Consider the following 21,958-nt stretch of genomic DNA (forward strand, 5'->3'; position numbering starts at 1 on the left):
GGAGGAAGGGAGAGAGAGAGAGTAATTGACCCAAAGTTACCCAGATAAATGAATGATTTATCTATGAATGATTGAGTAGGACTGGGTCTCCTGACTCTTAATCCAAAACTTTAAATGCAACACACACTGGCTTTTAGAAAGAGAACTTTGCCATCATTTTCATTATTTCCTTTCATGACTTCCCAACATGAACTTAGTGAATGAATTTATTGATGTATTTAGTATGAAGTGTTGCTCCTGAAGATCCCATCAAGAAAAGGGCAAGACCGTCTGGATTATAAAGTAGAGACTATTATTACTGCTTGTTACTGTTCTCTGGCCTCTGGGGCACAGAAATTGCTTTCTGGACAGAAATATCACCATGAAATATTATAACCAACAGTGGATTTGCCAGAGAGATGACTTCCAATTCATTTAGTTGAGAACAATATATTTTTTCTATGTATAGTTACTAGCCCAGCTTGTGTTAGTTTTCAGCAGTATAAATATTATTTATATATTCAAGGGAGGCAAAGATTACAACATTTTTATTCACTCTTTTTAAATCTCCCCTCTTAACTGTGATAAGAATCAGTTATTACTCTTAAAAATTTTGTGTTATAATAGTGAAAATTATGATTATGTATCTTTCCTTATATTTATTTTTAACATATGATTTTATTATGCTTTTATAAAGCATATTAGTGAGCTCGGTGGCGTAGTGATTAGAGTGCAGTACTGCAAATTACTCCTACTGCAGTTTGGCAGATCGAATCCCATCAGGCTCAAGGTTGACTCAGCCTCCATCCTTCCAAGGTGGTTAAAATGAGGACCCAAATTGTTGGGGGCAATATGCTGACTCTGTAAACCACTTAGAGCAGGCTGTAAAGCACTATAAAGCGGTATATAAGTCTATTGCTAAGTGCTATGTTTCAATATGTACAGTATTTAATTGAAAGTACATATACTAATCTTAATCTGAAAGGAACATGTTACTTTAAACTTTGCATGTTACTTTAAAAGCATTGCATTCCTTCTCCAAAGCCAGTGACTAGTACAAATCTTTAGTATGTATGTATGTATGTATGTATGTATGTATGTATGTATGTATGTATGTATCCATCGATCCATCGATCCATCGATCCATCGATCCATTCATCCATTCATCCTTCTCTGACTGCCATGGTTAAGGCAGGACTTAATAAAGCCCTACAGATTTACACTGTAGATTTACACCTGTAGATTGTCAAAAAGTTACTTGTTTTGTACTGACTAATCTGCATGCACATTCCAGAATAGTGGAAATATTGGAAACACCTAAGCAGACAGACAGGGTCATATGTACTTATATAGATAAAGGAGTCTTTGCAGAGGTCTTTCACAACTGTGCATGGAAATAAATACTGTTGAACGACTGTGGAATCAGACTGTTTAAATACCTTTTGAAGGTGCACTGTGGCCACAGATAGAAACAGAATATAATCACTATTATTTCTAATTATATATTATAAATAGTTGGTAAATATTTTTAAAGAATAGTAATCCTATTTTTAGAGAAAATGTGAACACATCTCTTCCTCTCATTACTTTTATCTTCCTAATAATATTTTTAGCAGTCAAAAACTATAATTTTTCTTCTGCTCATTAATTTTACTTTCCTATCCTCAGATAAATCTCTATAGGAATACCAAACCTTTTGCATTTGCCATAGCTAGACTTTTTATTATCTATTCATCAGAATTCTTTTATAGTCATCTTATCCTCCTAGTATTATTTATTTTTTAATGTTTAACCAGTCTGTCAGTCATTTTTGTGAGTTAGAATTACAATTGTTTTATAAGAAAAATATGCCCAGCCACTGATCCTTTCATACTCTTTGATAGTGAAGTATTAGAGTTGTTCCTCAGCTGGCATGGGAATTTATGTGCATTCACATCATCATTTAATACCTTGCCAGAAGGGGAATATATGAATAAATGAATCATTATTTGCAAGGACAGAGAGTAGACATTACGTATGTCCTTGTGGTCTTGTTCCAAAGAACCTCACAGCTGTTGAAAAATACCTCTTGGAAGTCAACTATTTGATAATAATGAATCAGCTAAATGTGGGAAGATAAAACACAATGACTATATAGTAATTTTAAATGTAATGCTTTAAAGACAATTCGTACATTAAAAGTGTGATGTGTAAGATACACACAGAAACATATTCCTGAGAATTTCTTGAAACTTTAATCATATTTTTCTATTTACAGTGGATAAAATTATGATTAAAAAATAGGATAAGAGATGAGTGTCTAAGATTATAATTTTTTATCATATAGTTTCATCTCCCTGATTTGAAAGTATTGTCATGAGTTGATATGTTGAAAACAGCTGGGCTTGATTATCTGAATTATCTGAATTATCTGAATTAAGGCTGTAAGAAATAGACAGTTTTGGAACAATCACAAACTTTGGAGGGAGCAACCTTTCCTCCAAAGTCAAAGGCTATCTTGGGCTTCCCTTCCTAGGTTCCTATCAACTCATCTACTGGAATAGGGATTGTTCAAGATGTTTTCCAATATTTCTTTTATTAATGTGACAAATTATTGATTCATTGAAAGATATTGTCTAAATTTATTTCTAATTAAATTACTAAATCAAATAAATATATTATGTTAAAGATTATGTGATTGGTAGATAATTTGAGAAGTAGAAAATGTCAATATTCTTTTCCACTTGGAAGTATTCATTTCCAGTTGGTGCCTTCTTTATGTTATTAGTCTGAAATAAGAAATTACAAAATATTTTGATTCAGGGACAAAGGTTTTTTAAAATTGTGTTTTGGGATTTCATGTTTATTGCACTTCTCAAAGAATATTCAAATAGAATTGTGTATCAGCACATCAAAGTTGGAAGTGTGTGTAATAGGGTTTAGGGAGCATGAATTTGTCTGTTATGAGATTAATCAATATATGATTGAAACAATTTCAACATTTGGTTTTGGAATTTACAACTCCGTTAATATGATGATACAGAGATAATTGTTTAACATGGCTATGTTCTTGAATTACAAACTCCATTTGGAATTTGGAATTATATGAATGATTTATCATGAATGGGGTCCCAAATAAGATTATTTATTTATTTAAATGTTAGAAATACAGAATTAAGCTGGATTTAAACTTTAGATATATGTCCACTTTCCATTTATGAATTTACACTTTATTTTACGTGGTCCATGTTTAATGAGTTATTTAAAAATTAGAATGAATGATTTTTTTTATAATAGCTGATATGATGCTTAATTTTATTTTTTCTTCTTTTTGTGTAAACAGGAGTAAAAAGACATTTGACAAAATGCAGTAGCTCTATCTAACATTAGCAATCAGAACAATTTTGCATCAGCATTAAAAATGACAAGTCATCTTTATATTTTAATTCTTTTCCATCTTTCTGCTGTTCAACAATTGCTGCTCAGCTTTCACATTTATTTTGCCAGACAGAAGGAAGAATACAATACCTTGTCTACTGACAACTGCAAGCAAGATGATTCAATTGATTGGCAGGGCAATGAAATGAAGTATTAACCACTTGGAGAATACTGGCATTCAGACAGTCATGTTCAGCAGATAAAAACAGCTTGGGTGGATATTATTCAGGACAAAAAACACTTTTATCTCTGCAATATCCAGGAGACCAGGAAATCAAGAATCACCGGAAGGTTTTATCACACTCTCTAGCTTTCAGGCTGGTAGTTGTTGAAAGTGAAAGGACTGATGGAGCACATTCTATTAGCAAAAATGAAAAAAGTACAGAAGGAAGGAAGGAAGGAAGAAAGGAAGGAAGGAAGGGGTAAGGAAGGAAGGAGTAATCAGTTTATCTCTTTCATGACAAATAAAATGACCAATTCCAACTCCCAGTTATGCTGACATTACAAAGGTGTTTAACCCAAACCTCCAGCTTGTCTTTGATTGCTAAAAGTCTTGGAATGATACTCCTAAAGACATCCAAAAATTGTAAATGCTGTACAAAGTGACAGATATTCAAGATGCATATTACACGTATTTAATTACATTTAAACAAATACAAAGGAGGTTATTTATTTACCTGCACTTAATTATTTTCAAGTGTGATCTTCAGCCTGTTAATAATAGCCCTAAACTTGGTTTAAGGAAGGGCACTCTATGCTTTGCCTTTTATCAGATTATTTGCACATAAGGTTTAAGGTGTATGTTGGGGGCGGCAATTAACTTTGTTCTTTCCATTGGTTAATGAGCAACCTAAAAGTAGGAATTTCTTTTACTTTAAGGAATACTTGGCTACATGAAATTCATTTGAGACAAATAACAACAGCAATGTAATAGTCTTTATCTTGCTGCACGTCTTCTTTCACTATCATTCTTTTCGCTGATGATGTAAAGCTGTTCAATACCACAGACAATACTGCTACCCTACAAAAAGATCTTGACTATGTATCAGAATGGTCAAACAAATGGCAACTTCAAATCTCAACAAATAAATGCTCTGTCTTACATATTGGCAAAAAAAATCAGAAAATAAAATACAAGCTGAATAGTCAAGATCTTGTTGATGACCCAAGCTCTGTAAAGGACCTTGGAATACTCACCTCTAATGATCTAAGTGCTAGAGCCCACTGCAACTACATAGCCAAAAAGGCATTAAGAGTTGTTAACCTAATCCTACGTAGCTTTTTCTCTGGTAATATCACACTACTAACCAGAGCATACAAAACATTTGCTAGACCAATACTCGAATACAGTTCATCAGTCTGGAACCCACATTACGTATCTGATATTAGCACAATTGAGAAAGTCCAGAAATATTTCACAAGAAGAGTTCTCCACTCCTCTACTCGTTGTAGAATACCTTATGCCACCAGACTTGAAATTCTAGAACTAGAAAACCTTGAATTACGCCGTCTTCAGTCTGATTTAAGCATGGTATATAAAATCATACATTGCAATGTCCTACCTGTCAATGAATACTTCAGCTTCAACCATAACAACACAAGAGCACACAATAGATACAAACTCAAAGTTAACCGCACCAAACTTGATTGCAGGAAATACGACTTCAGCAATAGAGTGGTCAATGTCTGGAATACTCTACCCGACTCTGTAGTTTCTTCCCCAAACCCCAAAAACTTTAACCTTAGACTGTCTACTATTGACCTCACCCCTTTCCTAAGAGGTCTGTAGGGGGCGTGCATAAGCGCACCAACGTGCCTACCGTCCTTGTCCTATTGTTTCTCTTATTCTTCTTTTATTTTTCTTATATGTACCCATTTCATGTATTCACAACTATGTATACACTTATACTTATTATCTTGTAAACAATTGGCAAATCAAATAAATAAATCAAATAAATAAATAAATAAAATCATTCCTCTCTGAAATATTTGTGTTGGCATATCTGCCAATGTAATATCCTTGAACTGCTCACATAGCATCATGGTTTGTGAAGCTGTACTTGGTCATCAATCAGTATTTCAGTCAATACTAAGGCATTATTCATTAGAGCATGAAGTTGTAGTAGAGCAATGGGTGGTGTAATTTGATTTTCAATGAATTTTAAGCATCCAAGGTATTGGTATGGGCAGGAACAATTTTGCATAGTTGCCCTCAGTCCAGCATGCTGAAGGACTTAAAAAATAATTTGGTTAATAAGTTGTGTGTTATGACAGTCAAAGGAGATTTGGGTTTTAATAGACCATATTAAGAAATATATGTCACATGGGTATAAAAATACTTTTATTATAATAGTTACAGTTATATTTTATAGTTATGAATATGCTTCCCTCCTCCCACAGTTTATTTTTGTGAATGGGCTCGACCCGCCCTTGCTAATGGATCTTCTTACTGACCTCCAAGGCCATTTTCTGTGTCCTCTGTATAATCCCATAATTCCAAACTGCTGAGACTACCTATTAGAGTAGTTTTGAAATTACAGATTATATAATACAACAGATTAGTAGTTTATAATATTGTATATTTTACTTGCTGATCCCACCTCCCTCTGAGCTTCCTGCTTCCCTTCTGTTCATCTTTTTAATTTCATATTGCTCTACTTCCACTGTTTATTTTTATTGTTTCATTCTTCTACTATTGATATTTTAATGTTTTTATTATTAATTTCCATTTTATTGTTGTGAGCTGCTCACAGTAGCCCCATGATAAGATGGATAACTAACTAAGCAAGCATCAAGATCCATGCCGATTGCATAAACTGGTGAAACCAATATTGAGTACCATGGAGGTATTATGTGTATGGAGATTCTCAGTTATCCAGGCAAAGGTGCTTTTTCAAAAGGCAACTGGACTTTCAGAACCGAAAAAGCTCCTTGGATAAGAAGCAAAACCTCTTCAAAGAAAAACAAAGAAAGTCTAGTTGCCTTTTGAAAAAGCTCCTTTGAGTAGGTTTGTGATAATCTGTTTGATATCTGCTGAACTCATAAAACATATAACAGGAAAAAAGATTCTCATAAAAAAAAAACCTCTGGTCTTTTTCATGATAAGCAACAGATACTGTTACTATAAAATGTGAAGTATTATAGTAGATAAGACAAAAACACATATTACATTATTAATTATATGTTCACTGACTGTGGAACATTAGCTTGAAGATAAAAATAACTAAAAATCAAGTTAAAAAATGAACTTGAAGATAAAAAACATCGCTATAATTGTCTTGAAACTGCTCAAATCAGCAAAACAGAATGGATATTTGCTTCTTTTCCATATGTATTGAAAGATATAATTTTCAGAATATGCCTCAGATCTCTAGAGCTGTTATTTTTGCCAATGGAAGTGTTACCAAGTACTGACAAAGCCTGTCTACACTTTTGCATCTGTCATTTTAACTTTTTTCTTAATTAGTTAAGCGTGCATTTGAATCTGCAGGAATGTAACACGTTTAACTTTGTGCCTACATGTAACATGTAGAGACTATGTCAGTTTCTGTACACTTAGGGGTTGATTGAAACATAATGTTACTATCATTGCCTGAACTTTTTATACATCTAAGCTAGAAACTCTTGGAAGGTTTGGTTTATTTTTTACATAATATAATTTTTAAAAAATTGCTTATAAAAGATATTGAATTCCTGTTGATAACCTGGAACTGAATATGCTGTAGCATTCTAATTTTGTTTTAAGGCTCTGTCTTCAGGTGGTTAGTGAAATTAGGGTGGAGGTCTATGGAGGTCCATCCAGGTCATGGTTGTCCCAAAGGTGCTTTTTCTTTGAAGATGTTTTGCTTCTCATCCAGGAAGCTTCTTCAGCACTGACTGGATGATGGGGAATGGAAGGATTTCACTGTCTTGCAGCAGTGGCGGATTAAGGCTCACTGGTACACTAAGCACTGATAAATCTTGGTGTCCCCCTCCTTTGTACATACTGTACAAACGAAGCCATATTCTCAACTTTGTGGTGCCCCCTTTGGGGCTGATGTCCTAAGCACGTCCTTAGTCTGCTTATTGGTTAATACACCACTGCCTTGCAGCCAGTGGTCATTTGCATTCTAGGAGTTCATAGAAGAACAAACCCATCAGGACTAGTTTCAGCAGTCTATCTGCATTTAAAAGACAAAGGCCACTCTTTTGAAGACAGCAAAGTTCATATTTTGGATAGAGAGGACCAATGGCTTGAAAGAAGGGTCAAAGAGGCCATATATGTAAAATTGAATGGCCCTTTCTTAACATGGGGGAGGGGATATGACATCATCTATCTCCAGTCTACAACACATTCCTTTCAACAGTTCTAAACAGGCTCCACATCCATTTGGACTCAGATGACCCTGAAAACACAGAAAAATCTCTAGGTGGCCTTAGTGACTTGCTAAAGAGTGCAAATGACCAGCTGTCTATAAGGAGTATAAATCCTTCCATTTCCCACCATAAAGAAGCTTCTTGGATGAAAGTGAAATGTCTTCAAAACCTCACCCAAAAAAGTCAAGTTGCCTCTTGAAAAGGCACCTTTGGGACAACCATGACCTGGATGACTGAGAAACTCCAAAGACATTTTTCTATGTGGCCTTAATGACTTGCTAAAAGAATGCAAATGGCCAGATATCTGCAAGGATTATAAATCCTTTCCATCCAGTCAGAGCTGAACAAGCTTCTTGGATAAAAAGTGAAACCTTTATTTATTGATTGATTTGATTTGATTTGTCAATCACTTACAAAATAATAGGTATATGTACAAACTTGAGTAAGAATACAGAAAATAGATATGATTAAATGGAGACAATAGGACAGGGACAGGAGGCATGATGGTGCACTTATGCACGCCCCTTACAGACCTCTTAGGAATGGGGTGAGATCAATAGTGGAAAGTTTGAGGTTAAAGGAGTGGGGGTTAGAGGATGCAACAATAGCGGAGACATGGGAGTCCAACAAAAATCGATTTGACTGCTTCCTAGATGCCATTGACTGCGCTGATATTTCTGGCCACAGGAAAAAATCTTATTCTTTAAGTTTTTGCAGAGCTACAATGTTTGACACTGCTACGGCATTGCTGGCACCGTGTTCAATTAAGACTGTTCCATGGGAGGAATTGCAGAAAATTCTTTCAACCATTATTCTCCTAAGCGCTCTGGTATTGCCAGGTGTCATGCTTTTAGGAGACGGACCCAGGCTGAAGGAGAGTCTATTAGTGGATATATGGCAGCTTTACAAATGGCTGCCTTGCACTGTGGGTTCAGAGATTATCTGGAGGACATGTTATTAGATCAACTAGTTTGTGGAGTCATGGACTTAAGGTTACAAAGGCGTCTACTGGCTAAAGGAGATTTGACCCTTAAATTAGCAATAGAGGAATCCCAAGCTGCAGAGCTGTCAGCACTCTCAGCAGCAGAAATCCAGGGAAATCCAGCCAGCCAGAACAGCTCAGCCATTCATTATGATGAAGCCTCCACAGATGAAGGCTCTGAAGAGACTAGTGATGTAAATCGCCTCAGGCAGCCCAAAACCAGTCAGAGGGGAAACAGGTCTGTTCCCAATCAACCTCTACAATCTCAGCCCATCTGTCTGTGGAGGAAATCACCTCAGGGCATCCTGCAAGTTCAGGAATGCCATTTGTCTAAAATGCCAGAGAAAGGGTCATTTAGCCAGGATCTGTCAGGCAGGAAAGACTTTTGCCCAGCCACAGCAACCTCAGACAACTCAGCATGTTCAAAAACAAATTGAAGATTGTTTCACCTGCTACCAAGCCAAGCTGACAGACAAAGGTTCCAACAAAATCAGTGTTATTTATTTAGAAGGAAAACCTTGTAGGATGGAGGTAGACACCAGCTCAGCACTTTCCATCACCTTGTGGAGCACCTTGAAATGACTACTTCCCAGGATGACAAAGAAGAGGCTTTAAGGCTGCAACTTAACCCTGCATGACTACCAAGGCAGAACCATTCCAGTCATCAGAAAAGGCAAGTTTTTTATTCAATTTCAAACTTTTAAAGGTCACTTGCTCTTAGTGGTAGTGGATGATGCCCTCCCAAGCCTGTTAGGGTTAGACTGGTTCCCTGCCCTTGGCCTTCATATAGCCAGAATACACTCTATTGCAAATTCAGAGGTGGACACCTTGTTCAAAGACTATGCTGATTTGTACAGCGAAGGCCTAGGCTGTTACTTGGGAACTCCAATATCTTTCAATTTGGATCCTCCAGCAGTTCCAATCCGTTTAAAGCCTTGAAGAGTGCCTTTTGTAATCCACCCTAAGCTGGACAACGAACTAGAAAAATTAATTAACCAGGGCATATTAGACCCTGTGGACTTCGCAAAATGGGAGACCACAATAGTGAGACCCCTGAAGAAAGATGGCAGTTTGAGAATTTGCACTGATTACAAGTGCTCTTTAAACAAATATTTACATATCAGTGCTTATCCAGTCCCAGTTATCCAGCACCTGCTGCATTCTTTTGAGCCAGGAACCATTTTCGTGAAACTAGACATGTCCCAAGCTTATCAACAGCTCCCTGTTGATGATACAGCTGCTGAACTACAAACTATTGTTACGCACAGGGGCGCTTTTAAGTGTAGGCACCTCCAATTTGCAGTCAGTGTGGCTCCAGGAATTTTTCAATCATTAATAGAGAGGCTGCTTCAGGGATTACCTGGCATAATCCCTTATTTTGATGACATTTTAATATCTGCCTCTGACAAGCCTCAGTTAGTACAAAGATTCAGAGGTGTCCTCGAGTGTTTCAGGAAGTCTGGGCTCAAATTGAAGAAAGAGAAATGAACTATTGCCACTCCACAGGTTGAATTTCTGGAATACAAAGTTGACACCTCTGGCATTCACCCAATTGAATCTAAAGTGCGGGCTATTCACGATGCGCCCACACCAACTAATAAAACAGAACTCCAGTCTTTCTTGGGACTCCTTAACTTCTACACCTCATTTTTGCTCCATAAGGCTTCCATTGCAGAACCTCTGCATAGACTCTTGGACAAAATCATTGCTTACATCTGATGCTGTTCTGATTCAATTCAACAAAAATTTGCCTTTAGTCTTAGTTACAGACGCCTCACCTTTTGGCATAGGAGCTGTTTTAAGTCACAGACTGCACTCATTGCCTTTTTCTCCAGAATGTTATCTCTAGCAGAACACAACTACAGTCAAATTGACAAAGAGGCTTTGGCTGCAGTTGCTTCAGTCAAAAAGTTTCATGAGTTTCTCTATGGATACCATTTTGAGTTAGTTACAGATCATAAGCCTCTTTTGGGTCTTCTGTCCAGCAACAGACAAACGCCTCAGATTTTTTCTCCAAGAATGACCAGGTGGACATTATTTCTGGCTTCATATTCCTGTACGCTGATTCACCAATCAGGCAAAAGCCTCAGCCACGCTGATGCTCTTAGGCGCTGTCGCCTGCCTACTCCAGTGGAAGATCCTGCACCAACCAATGCTGTGTTCCTGATCAACGAACTCAAGCTTCCCATCACTGCTTCTGATATTGCTGCCCACTCTGCCACGGACAAGGTAATTTCCCAAGTCCTTGACTGGGTGGGAAGGGGGTGGCCTAAAGCCCCTTATTTGCCTGAAGTCTTGCCTTTTAAAATTCGCCAGCAAGGATTGTCCTCTTTGCAAGGCTGCCTGCTTTGGGGAGCCAGGGTAGTTATCCCTTCCCAGTTACAGAATTCAGTCTTGGAAGTCCTGCACGAGGGTCATCCTGGCATTGTCAGGATGAAGGCTTTAGCTTGCAGTTACGTGTGCAATGGATGCTCAGATTACTAGGTGGGTGAATACATGCCAGCCATGCCAGACCAACAGACCTTCTCCACCCACAGCCACTCCAGGAAAATGGGAAGATTCAGGGGCCCCATGGTCCAGGCTGCATATTGATTTGGCTTGCCCCTTCCATGGGTGAACATTCTTTGTGGTGGTTGACTACTTTTGGGTGGAGCTAGCCTTAATGACCACCACAACTTCAGAAGTGGTGACTAAAGCCTTGATGAGAATGTTTGCCACCCATGGCCTTCCTGACACCATTGTGTCAGATAATGGCCCCCAGTTCACTTCCTGTGAATTCGAGGTTTTTCTAGCTAACCATGAAATCAGGCCCCTTTTCACTCTGCCAGTAATGGTCTGGCTAAGAGAGCAATAAGATCTGCCAGAGGCCCTGGAGAGGCTTGGGCCCATGGAGTGGCACTCTAGATTTGCTAAGTACCTGCTAATTCAGCATACAACCCCCAGTGCCACCAAAAACAGGTCTCCAGCTGAACTTCTGATGGGTCGCTGTTTGAGGACCACCTTAGACAGACTCCAGCTGAACTATGCCCCAGCTGTGCCTTTACGCTCCAATAGCCAGGCTAGGAGTTTTGTTGAAGGTCACCAGGCATCCCTTATGGCTACCTGGTCGAATTGTGGCAATAACTGGCCCTTAGTCATATAGGCAAGACGGCCGAATTTGGCGCCGCCATGTTGACCAATTAAGGGAGCATTGGAGTACTTCTGCAGGTGGCCCTCCGGATGCCCTCACTGTTTCCAGACTGCCAGCACCCGTTGAAACCCACCACGAATCAGACAGCGACGTGAGCCTACCTGGTCAGTCAACAAGTCCACACCCTGAGTCTTCCAAAGCTGAGATGACTTCTCCATCATCGCCAGAAGCTTCCCGTCAAGCAGAGGAGTCCCATTCTGCAGCAGCACCTTCAGAGCCGAGAAGTTCTGGCTGACTGCACAAGTGCCCGAATTATTTGAAGGATTACGCATGCTCTGTTCGGGGAGAAAGGAGTATTGCGTTCTGAAGAGGACTGAGCAGTTTTCACTCAGGTCTGTGACAACAGCAAGAGCACGGACTGCTCCTATTGGCTGATGCCATTTGACAGCTGACTATAAAAGGGAGCTGTCAAGTGGCGTCAGCTGTTGCCCGCCAGCTGGCTGCCCTTTTAGTGCGGCAGTCGTGGCAACCCTTTATTGTTACAATAAAGTTAAAAGCTGAAGTTGCTTCCTGTGTTGCCTCTGTTTTTCTGCCACTCTATAACAGGAACTTATAGGGAAAGGATGCCATGAACAGATAATTTCTTGCACTTGGGAGAAATAAAATAAAATAAAAGCCATTTATATTTGATAACATTCTTAAGTTATGTTCATGCTATTTAAATAGTCAGGCAGTCACAGAGATGACAAAGAGTCAGATTCTATGGTTTGTCTTAATTGTTTTTCTAATGACTCCTGCTAAAACCAGGAAGATTTAAAGTGTAAAGGTTATTTGCAGAAATAAGAAGAGGAACAATGTTTGTAACGAATGAGAATTTTCTCTGTTCAGCCAGTTTTTTCTTTCATTTTTTTCTGGGAATGGCAATACAAAGTTTGTTAATATTTGAAGGAATATTTTACTGAAATAATGATGCTAATGATATATGGGTTAGGTGTCAAACTCAAGACCTGTGGCCTGTGGGGCCATCCTGAAAACATTAAAGGACTGGTCTGTGTGGCCTCTGCCAGTGCCTCCATTTATGGCCACAACAGCTTCCTGCAGCCCTTTACCAGTGAAAACAGAGCTTGGGGGGGGGTGCATGGGACCTCACAAGCGCCGTTTTTACTGGCAGATGGCTTCAGGTTGTTGTGGCTGAAAACAGGGCCAGGGGCAGCCACCCACAGTCTCCAAACTCCGTTTTTGGTGGCGGGGGTTGCAGGAGGCCATTGCAGCTGAAAACAGGGCCCGGGGTGGCCATGTGTGTCTGTTTTCGCTGGCAAAGGGATAGCAAAACAAACTAAAAGCAAAAAACAAAAACAAAAGGGCAAATGTTTCCCCTTTTGCATTTGAGCATCCAAGAAGGGGCAGGAAAGGACAAAAGGAAAGAGGAAAGACAAAGAAAAAGAAGGAAAGATGGGAAGATGGGAAGAGAGCAAGAAAGGAGGAAAAAAGGAAAGAGGGGAAGGAAGAAGAAAGGAAAATGAAGGGGGAAGGAAAAAGAAGAGAAGGAAGGAAGGAAGGAAGGAAGGAAGGAAGGAAGGAAGGAAGGAAGGAAGGAAGGAAGGGAGAGAATGGATCTCCCAGCCCCACTTGGGCCACACAGGTGCCCCAGACACAAGTGACATTGAGCTGGCCATGCCTACCCTGGCCTTGCCCACCCAACCTACAAGGTCAAACACAATCCAGATACGGCCCTCAATGAAATCGAGTTTCACACCCCTGGGTTAGAGTTAGGAGATATGTATGTATATTAAGGTGTATGTGCCTGCACATACATCTTAAATGTACAGCGTGCGTGCATTTTAGAATTATTAGTACAATGATTTAGTAATGATAGCTAAGTATAATAATTTAGTTAAAATAATGATTTATTACAAATGATTTATTATTTAGATATAATAAAATATCTCAATAAAATTTCCGCAAAAATATTGCAATCAGTCAAGGAGGAATTAGCAGAAATTCTAACCACCTATGCTATAAATATAGTGAAGAACACAATGACCAGCAGATTTGAAGAGATATGGATTCTAATTCAAAAATTTAAACTCTGTGTACAAATTATCATACATTATCCTAAATTTCACACAAGATTCATGCTTGGAATCTTCCAATATAGAGTAGAACTCTATATGGATATTTTTGCTGCTACATGACAAAATCAAATAATTAAAATATTTTAAAAATATCACTATATACTTCATTGATTATATGGAAGCCTGGGATTGTGTTAATCTGCTCATGTTTTGGAACTTGCTTAGAAAAATGTAAATTCAGAATCAATGTGACAGTACAGGTCACTTTGTCTCATTTTTTAAATTCATTTTTTTTTTATTGCATGAAAACTTTGTATTTCCATGAATACAACTTATAAATGCATTTTCATTGATATAATGCTGTTTTGTGTATATATATATATATATATATATATATATATATATATATATATATATATATATATATATATATATATATTTAATATATGCATTTTCTTTTCTCTTTTCCACACTGGTTATGTGCATAATAACATTGAGACAAATGCAGATCTTAAAGAGTGACTTTTTATATATTGGTTGAAGCACAAAATTAAATATATTCATATTAAAATATGCATCAAACAATTTTTATCCCTTTCTTAGCTTACCATAGCTTATTCTAAAAGCCCTTTTGCCACTCTTTTCCATCTCAGCAAATTTAATAAAATGCAAGGGATGAAAGAAAACTCCTTTTATGCAGAGGCTTGAAATTGATCCATTTTGAATCAAGCTCAGTACATCTATCAAAATGGATCTGGGGAAATGAACTCAAAAAGTCTGAAGTCTGCTGTTGCTTTTCACTTTCTATTTTGGGATTTCTTTGGCCTTACTCTCAGGAAGCTTAAAGAGGCTGCTTTTGGCAGCTAATTTTGGGAGTAATGAAAAAAACAGCAAATTGTTACTTATTTAAAAGGGAGATAATGTCCAAGGATTTTCTGCCTCAAATGTCAAGATGATTTGTTTGGCAGTTGGTCGTGTTTGAGAAGCATTTGTTCTGCTCCCCCAGACAGCAGAATCCATTAAAGTGTTGCTATGTTTTTTTCCCCCAAAAAGAAACGTGCAAGTAGACTTTTCTATGAACTTCACCTCATTCTGCAGGGACATGAGTTTTTTTTTTTTTTTCACCCCACTGCAATTTCTGATGCCACTGGCCATTATTAGCATGGTAATTGAAATTATATTGTAATGACATTGAGCAGCAGATAAGAAGGAAGAGGAAATGGGTAGGTTTTCTGCTCAAACCTTGAGCGCTAAAAGGAGATAGCACTAAATCACTAAAAAGAGAGATTCCACTACACTTTATATTAGTTTCTTTTCTTTCATGGATATGATGAACCAAAGACTGCTTGATTCCATATACAAACAAAACAGTTGAGAAGCAAAGTGGTGAAGAAAGGTTGAGTGGCAGATAAAAGGAATAAGAAGTGGGAAGCTTTGCTGTGGCTGCTATAGAAGATTTCATGGTCTGCTTTGAAAATTTCTTGATAGTAATAAAACTGTTTGAACCGTCTATAGGAGCAGTGGTGGTGCAGTGATTAGAATGCAGTATTGCAGGCTAACTCAGCTCACTGCCAGGAGTTTGATTCTGACTGGCTCAAGATTAACTCAGCCTTCCATCCACGGCACCCTGGATTGTAGGAGGTAATATGCTGACTCTGTAAACCACTTAGAGAGGGCTGTAAAACACTGTGAATCAGTATATAAGTCTAAGTGCTATTGCTATAGAAAATATATAGTAAAATAATTATCCATATTTTTCTCTTTTCTGCTTCAGTTTGGCTTATACTTGAATTTATTCTTTGAATTGATTGCCCAAATACTGTGATAATTCAGAGATAGCTATTATAGGTTCTTTTCCATGTCAGATGAAACAGACCATTAATCAGTAATATGACATGTGCTTTTGTCATATAACAAGTCACTACATCATAAAACTGTACCGAGAAAATGAGCAGACTATGAACCTGACTTGAATTCTTCTGCAGGAAGAAAATCACTGTAGGAAGAACTATGGTTTATATCTTTAATAATCATATTGTAATCTTACCCTTCATGATGGAAAATATGCTTTATTGTCTTGATTTGGAATTGATTGATACATGTACATCATTCAACTGTTAGCTTGGGCATTCATATTAAAATTAACCCATAACGCTTTATCAATCACCTAATTTTCAAGATAAAACAAAAGTAGGATAATAAAAATACAAGAATAAAACAATTTTCATTAAAAAAAAAAGCCTATAAAGCAGTCTGGTTCTAAATTGTGAACATCTTCTATTAGCAGACTGTTCAGAGTAACTGGGAAGGGGACTGTGCGTAAATGAATGGACATAATTTTAAGTTTCAGTGTACCCTGGTTTCCCAGGTCTTATTTGCACACCATACTATTCAACAGAGAGGTAGGTAGGTTAAGGATTGAAAACATTATTTCACCATTTTCTGCAAGAAAAAGGCTATAATTTTGGAGAGTTCAATGAAGGTCTTTACAAAGCCATATAAACAGTTTATCTGAAACATCCATGTTTAAAAGAAATAAGGCCAATAATCAACACTGTACTGTTCTGTACAATACATTCTTTCCTTCTTGCACTTGATACAGAGTTAGTTCTTTTCATATTTCTGTTATAGATTCTGTCCTTTTCTCTCCTTCTGGCATTGGATTGAAGAGTGATTCCAGAAAACTGTTTCTGAAAGCTTTCACAAACCCTCATATGAATACAAACCACTATTCTGAAAGTAAGCAGCATAGTGTTTGCTTAATGATCACTTTTTGGTTTGGGAAGTCCTTCCTGTTATTACCTTACCCGCACTCAAATGTCACATTTCCCTCCTGCTCAGTTCTCCTAATCTTGAGGAAGGGTTAAGAAAAACCCCTGATATCACCGAAGGTGTCTCAGACGGACAGCAGTGAACAATTTTCTGATATAGTTTCCCACACTACTCTATCATTGCGATGGCTTATTTCCCCATGCCAATTTCCCTATATTCCATTAGTGGATCAGTGTATTCTAGATTAAAAGTGCTATATCTCAGCATTAGTTGTTTGAAGATTTTAAAAAATAGTATTCACCTCTGATGTGACATGCAGATGTAAAAAAAACAAAAAACAAGATTATTTATGCAGGATATGACAGACCTCGAGTCTGGGATGCCAGCCTCATACTCACAAGGATATTGATACTGCCAATATAAGTGTTTCCATTTCTAGCCCATTTTCTGGTTAAATCCTCTAAAGCAAGGCACGGGTTCCAGATCTGGCCTGCAGGGTGCTTAGAGCTGCCTGCGGTCCTCCTGAACTCTGTTTTCACTGGCAGAGGGTTGCGGGAAGCCGTCAGAGCAGAAAACAGAACTCAGGAGCCCATTTTTGCTGGCGGAACACTCGGGCCACTACAGGTGCCCCCAGCATGAGTGAGGTTGAGCTGGCTACACACACCCTGGCCACACCCACCATAGCCCCCCAAGGTCAAACACAACCCCGATGCGGCCATCAATGAAATTGAGTTTGACACCCCTGCTCTAAAGCTAATTAGTCCCATTTGCCCATAGTAAATTTGAACCAATGCAACAACATGAAAAACAAGGACTTTGATATAAGATAGACAGCTATATCCAGGTTTTAAATAAATAAACCTTACTACATTTGCAATATCAGTGATGCACATATGCTCCCTGTTCAAAGTCAATCCCTCTCAAAGCTGCATTTAATCTTATCCTATCTATTTCATTGTTAGGAGGCAAACCTAAGGGGATTGTCCATCAGCAACATTGTCCAACCTAGCAAGGGTGGAACTATTGGCAGTTAGCTCATCTGCACCTTTTTATTTTTCTCTGGGTTGCTTCTAAACAGACTCCATTATCTTTCCATGTGCTGAAGGTTGACTGACTCCAGACTTTCTTAAACTTCCAATGATTGTCTGATCAAGGAAACAAGAAAAGAAAGAAAAGAAACCAAAATAACAAAACAAAAAAAAACCCCAACAACACCCAGGCACTTGAAAAAAAAAAGCTGTTTCTTAGCCAAATGTAAACAAATTAAAACAGCGTGCAGAAGAATTACATCTATGAAGTCAGGCAGGGTGAAAAATGTTTTGTAATTGCTGGAATGAAAGAAGGAATCTGACTGTCTTAAAACAATTAATGGGGAAAAAAGGTCAAAACAATGCAGATGTTTATTATTGAGCTCTTGTATCATCTTAATGAGATTTGTATTAAATAATGGCATCAAAATCAAAATCAGAATCAACTTTCTGTGAACAAGGGAAATTTTTTTGCCACAAAGGATGAACATTAACTATCAGTAGCAGTGCACATTTTAAACATCAATTGAAAGAATCTGTCTCCCCCAATGTATATACTTTCTTTTTCTGCCACATATTAAAATTCCTTTCCCTTTTAAACATCTTTTAAATATATCTTTTGAATATATTCTTACTTTTAAATTAAGTTAATTAGGTTAATTTTCATTCCAATGGGCAAACATATAAATTTACAGTTCTGTGAAGGTGCATTTGCCCCGTTTCTGTTCTTTGCCACTGAATAGTAATAGAACTTCATGTAGATCTAAGGGGATTTGTGAGCTAATTTCTTTTATTTCATGACCAAAGTATTTCAACATACAATGTGTCATTGTGCAAAAAGAGTCACCTCTTTAGATTTAGGAGTTACTGAATTTTACCATCTTTAGTTGCAGTATCTGCAAACAAACATACCCTGCAGTTGGTGATGAATGTCTAATGTCACTATGCAGAAATTCAGTGAACTGCTTCAACTGAATTCAGTTGAATATTTTCTAACAGGAATGATTTGTTTCAGATCGTGCACAGTATTTCTGTAGGATTTAAGTCAAGGGCCACTCCAAAGCATTGAATTTATTCCTCTTCGTTCACTTTCTTATAGACTTGCTTATGTTTTGGATGGTGATTTTTTTGCATGACCTATTTGTGCTGCAGCTTCAGCTAACAGATGGCCTGATATTCTGCAGAATACTCTGATACATAAAACAGAAACATATTTCCTTCAACAATGGCAAGTTATCCTTAGCCAGCAAAGCATCCCCAAAGCATAACACGATCACCTCCATACTTGACAGTTAGTTTGAACATATTTTTGAAGAATGCAGTGTTTGAGCTTTTCAGTTTATAAAATCCATACAACCTGAAAAAATTCACTTTTGATCCATCTAATTACTTAACATTGTTTCCAGAAATCTGAAAGATAATCCAGGTGGGTTTTTTGGGGGGACGGAAGAGATATGGAACAAGTATTAATGTAATGATAAGTAGATTCTAATCCAATTTTACTAAGGATTTTTCCCTTGATTATATAAATAGGCAGGCTTGATAATGTTCTGATGTTTTTTGTGATTTCTTGATAATTTCATGCTTACACCTTGATATTCCCTGTGTTCATAAGTAGTAGTCAGAATGGACATGTACCTAACATCCAAAAGGCAGGACTAATTCTAACTTATAAGTGACTTGAGAGATTCCCATGCCATTCAAATGTTACCTCATCTTTGTGATACCCTGCAAATTTACCACAGCTCCAAGACTTTATGAGTGTGAAATGAAATATTTTATTCTTGCAGTCCATAACCAGTATGGATAGTTTTGACCACAAAATGCCTATAATACCCATCACAACAGTTAGTAGGATAGTCTTTTAGACTAGTAAATTCCTAAAAGAACAACTAACATTAAAAAGGACCAATGGAAACTTTTCTGCTTGTTCAGCAACTATGAAAAAGTATGCTCTTATCACCACAAAATAGTCTCAGATACAAGTTTGAGTGTATGGTCAATCATATTTGTTCTTTATGTTTTAGCATATTAACTGTCAAATGACTCATTTGATTGATTTCTATGGAGCTCTTTGCCAAGTTAGAATAGAATAGAATAGAATAGAATAGAATAGAATAGAATAGAATAGAATAGAATAGAATAGAATAGAATTCTTTATTGGCCAAGTGTGATTGGACACACAAGGAATTTGTCTTGGTGCAAATTCTCTCAATATACATAAAAGATACATTTGTCGAAAGCCAAGAATCATAAGGTACAACACTTAATGATAGTCATAGGGTACAATAAGCAATCAAATCATACTAGGAAACAGTCAATATAGATCATAAGGATACAAGCGACAAAGTTACAGTCATACAGTCACAAGTGGGAGGGGATGGGTGATAAGTAGTCATGAGAAGGTTAATAGTAATAGTAGTGCAGACTTTGTAAATAGTTGGACAGTGTTGAGGGAATTATTTGTTTAGTAGAGTGATGGCTTTTGAAAAAAACTGTTTTTGTGTCTAGTTCTGATGTGCAGTGTTCTATAGCGTTATTTTGAGGGAAGGAGTTGAAACAATTTATGTCTGGGATGTGAGGGGTCTGTAAATATTTTCACAGCCTTCTTTTTGACTTGTACAGTGTACAGGTCCTCGATGGAGGGAGGTTGGTACTAATTGTTTTTTCTGCAGTCTTAATTATCCTCTGAAGTCTGTGTCTGTCCTGTTGGGTTGCAGAACCAAACCAGATAGTTATAGAAGTGCAGATGATAGACTCAATTAAGAACACTTCTCCATCAAAGCACAGGAGAAGTGGCTTAGGGGAAATCCTATCAGCATCCATCATTGCCTCTCAATTTCAGAGCTTGACTAAGTGCCTCATAGAGCTGATCACAAGGTTATTGAGAGTTAGACCCTCTCTCAAATAAGCACATGCAAGTAGAAGCAACAAATATACTCCAATGCAAATTAGAATCTCTCTCTCCTTCTCTCTGTTTCTCTCTCTATCACACACTAAACCATATCACACCACACTATTAGAAATCCAATCTGGTCTAGTGGTTAAGGCACTAGTCTAGAAACTGGAAGACTATGAGTTCTAATCCTATGTTAGTTATGAAAGTTGGATGGGTGACTTTGACCAGTCACTCTCTTTCAGCCCAACTCATCTCAAAGGGTTGTTGTAGTGGGAAAAACAGATGATAGGAGTTACTAGATATGCTTGCTGTCATGAGCTGTTTATAAAAATAATAAAAGTGGAATATAAATAAAATAAATATGCACATACAGAGTAGCAATAAATATGCACATCGCCTTATGTTGTGGTTAGCCGGTAGCAGGTGTGGATGGCTGAGGAGAGGTGCCAGTACCATCAGGGAGTGGACTGCTCTCTTCAGAGATTGTGGGGACTGGCAGCAGTGATGAGGAGGTTTCCGAGGAGCCTGTGCCAAGTGCGCGTGTACGCAGGATTGCTTGTAGGAAAGAGCAGCTACAACAGCATGGGCAACTTGGGAGTAAGGCTGCAAGGTAATGGTCCATCCTTCAAGAAGATAAAAGCCAGCTGTGAAATGAAAGTTCTTTGCAGAATGCAAAGACATTTTGAAATTCCAGCCTCGTGGACATTCCAGTATCCTGAGTTTGTATTTGAAGATTCTTGTATTGCAAATTATTTCTTTTCTGTTATCTTTTGGCAAGTCTCGCAGTTTGGCAAAGCTTGTGCTTATCACAACTAATTATTTTGCAGAAGCATTACAAGGTTTCTGTTCACTTTGGATTGTGTTTGATTTGTTGGAAAAGAGTATGGGTCAAAACAGCTTATTAGAGCTTTATCTCTCTCACATACTCTGAGGCAACATATACATATGCAATTGCATACAGAGACAACAAGCAGGTATCTACCTTGATTAAACCCTAAAATACATCCATCCATCCATAAACACAGACAGAAACAGGACACACCTGATTAGTCTTTTGAGATGCTTGCACACACTTGTTATACCAGAGCAAATATAGAAATTGCTTATTTTTTAAACAACTCTTTTTCCACATATTAGCCAAATGCTAATCAGTCCATTTATCTTTGAATTAATTTTCAATCTCTACATCATTTTTTCTTACACCCCTTCTAAAATGTTTTCTCCCTCTCTTTCTCTGAAAAATTTATTGTTGATAATAATCTGTCAGAATGACTGTGATATGGCAAATAGAAATAAAGTAAAGATACCATTCACAGCTCT

This window comes from Notechis scutatus, chromosome 4, assembly GCF_049901735.1.
Source record: "Notechis scutatus isolate UNSWTSFEM ecotype Mainland chromosome 4, rNotScu1.2, whole genome shotgun sequence".
Lineage (NCBI taxonomy): Eukaryota > Metazoa > Chordata > Lepidosauria > Squamata > Elapidae > Notechis > Notechis scutatus.